Raw genomic sequence first — 6250 nt, forward strand, 5'->3', positions numbered from 1 at the left:
GTTCAGCCACAAGAACTGCAGGTACTGAAGTGTGTTTATTTTTGAAGTGGGGAGGGAGTCTAGTCTGAACCTTTTGAAGTTTTCCCCATATCTTTAGCTTTTATTCGTTATTTTTGACCATATCCCTCCTTCTTTCCATCAGTGTGCGCTTGGAAAGTGTGGATTTTACAAACACCATTTTTTAATATTGTATTCAGACACAGGCAGAGCAAAATACAGTACCTACATATAGGTTGGTTGACAGGACAAGGGAAGTAACAGCTTTTCAAGTGTGGGTTGGATTCAACAGTGAGTAGAGATGGGCCCAAACCAATCTAAATAATCCTGAACATTGTGAAAATCTGAGGTTTCAACACATCTCTCATTTAGACAAGTTTCTCGTTGGGATTTTTTGCCTAATGTATTATTGATCAGTAGGTATTAGAGACATAGGCTAGGACTTGGGTAGAGACAGATGAATCATAGCAGATTTCAGTGGGAGTTTGCAGTTGCTCAGTATTTTCGAGGATTTGGCTTCTTGCATATAACTAATTGGTTTTGGTAATTCTTCACATAAAATGCTAAAAGGCACACAGAGTAATAGCACAGCACGAAGGGGCATGTCTACACTTACCTCTGGAGCGATCGATCCAGCAGGGGTCGATTTATCGCGTCTAGTGAAGACGCGATAAATCGACCGCCGAGTACTCTCCCGTTGACTCCAGTACTCCATTGGCGTGAGAAGCAGACGCAGAGTTGATGGGGGAGCGTCAACAATCGACCTACCGCAGTGAAGACACCGCGGTAAGTAGATCTAAGTAAGTCGACTTCAGCTACGCTATTCATGTAGCTGAAGTTGCGTAACTTATATCGATCCCGTCCCCGTTTCCCCCACCCCCACCCCCCGCCCAGTGTAGACCAGGCTGACTGTGCTGAAGTGAAGATGGACTTGTGTGAGAAGTAAGAAGGTAGAACTCTATTATTATTAGAACTGGTTATACATTCGCAGTGCCAAGAAAGAGCAAGGAGTACACTGCTCATGTCATCTCCCTGTTTCAAAGTCAGAAGTGGTGTGTAAGTGAGTCTAAGGCCTTGTCCACACCTACGGCTCGTATCAATGTAGTTTACTTACCAACTTCGTTCATTTACAATTTAGTTTACTTACCAAATTAAGCTAAATTGATTTAAATACTTTTAAAATTGATGTAATAGAGATCACACAGAGTTTTGCACTGATTTAACTAAATCAGGTTTAAAACATACTTTAGTTAAATGGGTTCAAGTTTATGTGTAGACAAGACCTTAGTGGGGATGAATGGATGTAAATTGATAAACGTTACATGCTGAGGAATTAGAATTCATTTAGGCCCCAGTTCAGCTATCCAGCCCTACTCAGCAAAGTACGTCATCACATGCGCATGTCCCGTTGACTTCAGTGGAACTTGAGCATGTGCTTAAAGTTAAGCATGTGCTTAGGTGCTGTGCTGAATAGAGATAGACTTAAGCATGTACATAAATGCTTTGCTGAATTGGGGCCTTAGAGTCTCCTGAGCCACCTTAGATATCACCTCTGAATTTGGCTCTTCTATGGGAAAAATTCTCCAAGTGACAAGATTTCATTAAAAAAAAGAAAGCTCGCTGGTGCATGTGCCTTGTATGAATGAAAGAAAACAGAACTAGTGCTCACAGCAGGAGATAAACTGCAGCTGCCCACCAGCATAAAGTAAGTGCTGTAGCACCCTTAGGAAAACAGAACGGATTGCCAAGGAGCGTGTCTGGGCTTCCACATTCTTCAAATAAGTCACAATCATTTTTAAATAAAGAAAACTATTGTATGCATGTGAGTGAGTGAGAGCTATAAAAGCTTCTGACCCAGTCCCTGGTCCTGAATGACTCAAATCATCTTCAGACTTCAGCTGACCTCCTGGTTATCCTCTTTTTGTCTGAGCATCATCTGAGTGCATACCAGTCTTTTGTGGCAGGTACACAAGATCTTCCCAATCACATTGTATTCATTCTTACATGCATCAGGACAATCAGGGAGATTCCATTTGGCTTAGAATTTGGCTAGACTGGACAACAGAGTTTAGATGGTGGGTGTTTACTGACCAGATTGATCATTTAGTCGTGAATGGCTGAATTTACTGACAGACACCTGAAGTCAGGCTCTTTTCACAGGAAAAGTGGATGCTAGGGGCCCAATCCAGCAAGCTCACCATAGGCCCAATGGAACGCTCATAAAAGTCAATGGAAAGACTCCCATTGACTTCAGTAGGCTTTGTTATCAGACCCCACGCGCAGAATTCCCACTGACTTCCATGACAGCACCATGTGTGGAGGGACTGCAGGATCAGAATCTTAGCTACGTGAATCTCAAACTGTATCCATGGGCAATGCATAGGAAATTAACCTAATGGACCATTAGTAATCTCTGTGTTGTTTCAACAAATGCCAGGGAAGCACATTTATCACACAGTAAATCAAACCATGCTTTAATGCAGAGGCTTGGTGTTCACCACACCTCTGCTGCAGACATACTCATATTTACAGTTTAAACAATAGAGAGAAAAGCTGCTGCCAGTGATATTAAGAATGGGGAGCTGCAACAGGCTGACAGAGGAACCAGCAAATTCTGCTCTCCTTTATGGAGTCAATGGGACAACTCTTGCACCCATGTAACTCCGAGCAGAATTTGGCCCATAACAAATAGCTGGTCAACAACAACATTTTAAAATTTAGGGCAAGACTTTTTGTGTCATCCCAAGTTCTGCCCTTGCTCCAAGAGGGAAGCCACCAGCCCATGCCAAAAGCAGATTATTGTACCGCCCGGTGGAGCTCAGCTGTGTTGGTCTGCATGTTGGAGGGGGAGGAGCCCAGGGTCCACCTCTCTTTGCTCACTCCCTACTGACCCCTGACCTGCGTAGGTGATAGCTGCCCTGTGGAGCCTGCTTTCACTCCACTTCCACCCCCTCAGGCCAGCAATGCAGGGAAGTCGTAAGGGGAAATCTTAATGCACTCCTTAATTCCTATGTGGCCACATATGGTAAGTCACAATCTTGTCTTTAGGAAATAGGGGAAAATTCTCCTCTGTTACATCATTGTAAATCCAGAGAAACTTCCCTGAGCTCATTGGATTTCAACTGGTATCATTGAGAGCAGCATTTGGTCACAACTACCTGGCTAAAGAATACAACACTTGTATCATTCATTTCATTTCCCCCTCATGCTCTTACTCTCTGTCATATCTGAATCCTGAAACCTGTGGTTTAATGTGAAAGAACATGGCAGTTCAAACTGTCAGCTTCTGAGGATGATCTGTCATCAGTTATTTCAGCTCCTGTGGCTCTAAAAAGGGGGAGCAAAACATACACTTTGAACAAAAAGCTTCAGTAAAGAAAGGCATTTCTTAACCAGATATTCCAACTCCTCAGTTTGACCCTCCAGGACCAGGAGAATGTATTACTGACACAGGTGACATGGAGAAATGGCTCATTGTATAGCTCAACACGGCTAGCACTCTGGCTCAGGAAAGCAGCCCTACTCAGGAAAGCACTTACACACATGCATAAATCCCATAAAATGGATTCAATGGAATTTAAGCACAAGCTTAAGTACTTTCCTGAATTGGAGTCTAGATTTATCACTCTCAATCTCCCCTTTGCTGGTTCAGAGAAATTGATTTAAAGCTTGCCAGTAGACTGATGTTATTTGGAAGGTTAGAGGTCTAATGCTGGAAGATAATTCTCCCTCCCTGAATGCTGGCTGTTAAGGTGGAAGGATAAGGAATAGCATGTCAGGGAAACTTTGCTCAGCCTTCACCGGCATAAGTTACGATAACAAGAGTCACCAAGATAACAAGAGTCGCCAATTTAATCTGTCCCTTATTATCATCTGTCATACATATATAGCCCCCATTGCCATAGTAACTGAGCGCCTCCAAACCTTTAAAGTGTTTAGCCTCACATCACCCCTATGAAGTACGGAAGTATTATCCCCATTTTACAGATAAAGAACTGAGGCACAGAGAGGCTAAATGTTAAGTTCATGGCATACACACAAGGTATGTTCATCATGGCATGTAGAGAACAGACACTATACCCCCAGCTGGCATTGGTATAAATAGCAGTGTAGATGGTGAGGGACAGCTTAGGCGAGTAGAGTACAGACATGCCAGAACCTTAGGGTATGTACCCTACGCAGCTCTCTATACATCCAAGCAATGCCTCTCCCACCCATACTGCTGTTTTTAGCAGTGTAGCATCCCACTGCCTCCCCGCTGCTGGAGCCTTCCCCCTACTGCAGTGAAAGGCTCTGGCAGCGGGGAGGAAGCAGGGAACGACTCCAGCAGCTCCACACAGCAGAGCCTTTCCTCACCACAGGGAGCTGCAAGAGCCTTTTCCTGTCACAGTGAAAGACTCTGGAAGTTGAATATTTTATGTTTTTTTAATCGTTCAGGAAGGTTACAACATAAAACTACTTTATTTCTTAGAATCCAGAACCCTAACTCACAAGAACCATAAACTGAGAGAGAGAAAGACAAGCTGACCGCTTCCGAAGGTAGAGACACACAACTCAACCCACTTTGCTCTAGGCTGGCTCTGTACAGGCTGACTGCTCCAGGCCAGAATGCACACTTCTCTACAGAGCCCCCTAGTCTGCAACCAATAGCTTGTCATTTTGACACAGTTTTCAATATACCGTTGCTCTCCTCCTTGCTGTCTGCCTGCCCACCTGCCTCCTCACTCCCCTCCTGCCTGCCTGCCGCTCGCCTCCCCATTCGCCTTCTCACCCCGCTGGCCCAACCAACTCCCCACCCCACCCACCTCCTCACCTGAATATCAGGACAAATGGCATCCCAATTGTACATCGGTTGGGACGCGGGACAAAGAGCTAAATATCAGGACAGTCCTGATTTTATCGAAGCGCGGGGGCCCCCCCAAAGCACGGGGCCCGGGACGGTCACCCTGATTCGCCCTACCCAAGGGACAGCTCTGGTGCTTGGTAGATTCTGGAGGCACTAGAGAAGCATCTAAGTAGCTCAGGTAGTGTTGTGGGTGACCACTAGGGTGACCAGACAGCAAATGTGAAAAATCGGGACAGGGGTGGGGGGTAATAGGAGCCTATATAAGAAAAAGACCCAAAAATTGGGACTGTCCCTATAAAACCGGGACATCTGGTCACCCTAGTGACCACTACTAAATCTGAACATTAAAAAGCAGGTAACAGTTTCCATAGCAATATCTTTTTGACTACAAAGGCCACATATTTGTTTAGAAAATGGCAGGTCAGTGTTTTATATTAATGGACTGCAAAATGTCATTTTAAAGGACTGGGTTTGCATTCAACAAATCAAGACAGGAAGGCCATGATCTAATTGTCACAGCACAGAACTGGGAGCATCTAGTAGCTACTGAGACCTGACACTAACTCTTTCTGTGACCACAGGCTTGTAACTTACCTTCATTTTATGAATGAAGTTGAGAATATTTAAGTATGTTGCAGGGAAGCTGTGAGAAGTAGCTATGAAGGTAGCCACTGCTGATAGCAATCAAATCCAACTTCCCCATCATCTGTTTGTGTAACCATTAAATTATTCCAACTTCCCACTTAGAATGAGACTTTACGGACTGAGGCCAACTTTCCAGACTTGGATGCTTAAAATTAGACGTCAGTGCATATTTAGGCACCTAAATATCGTGATCTGATTTTTCATAGTATTTGTCACTCGCATCCATTTCAGTATTAAATATCTAACAATAAGATGTATTAATAGCTTATATAATTAGTTGTATAAATCATATTATTTTGATGAAATAATTAATTATTTTAACCTGATTTATAGTTTGTTACCCTCCTACTGTTTTATACCCAGGTTAATTGGGCTTCAGAAAAAAATAATTGCTGTCTATGCTACCATCTCCGTTCAGAGTTTCTGCAATCCCAGTAGTAAATGTTTGGCTCCATCAGAAGCAATGGCCTTTGGTAATTTTCCAGGAACAATCTGCAGAAAAAAAGATGCACATGCTTGTTGTTAGATGGGAGTAGTCTTGCAAAGATATTGCAAGAAATACATGCATGGACATGTCCAGCTTTATCTCAGTAAAGCACATTAGTGTATGTTTAAAGTTAATCACATGCTTAATTGCTGTGCTGAATCAGGGTCTATATGTATTGGCTAAATCTATCATGGGCCCATCGCTTGTGGTATGTGAGTAACTGCAGATATTTAAATGTTGGTCAGACAGAGCACTGGGGAATGTTCAATCCGGGG

Source organism: Malaclemys terrapin, chromosome 9 (assembly GCF_027887155.1).
Source record: "Malaclemys terrapin pileata isolate rMalTer1 chromosome 9, rMalTer1.hap1, whole genome shotgun sequence".
Taxonomy (NCBI): Eukaryota; Metazoa; Chordata; order Testudines; family Emydidae; genus Malaclemys; species Malaclemys terrapin.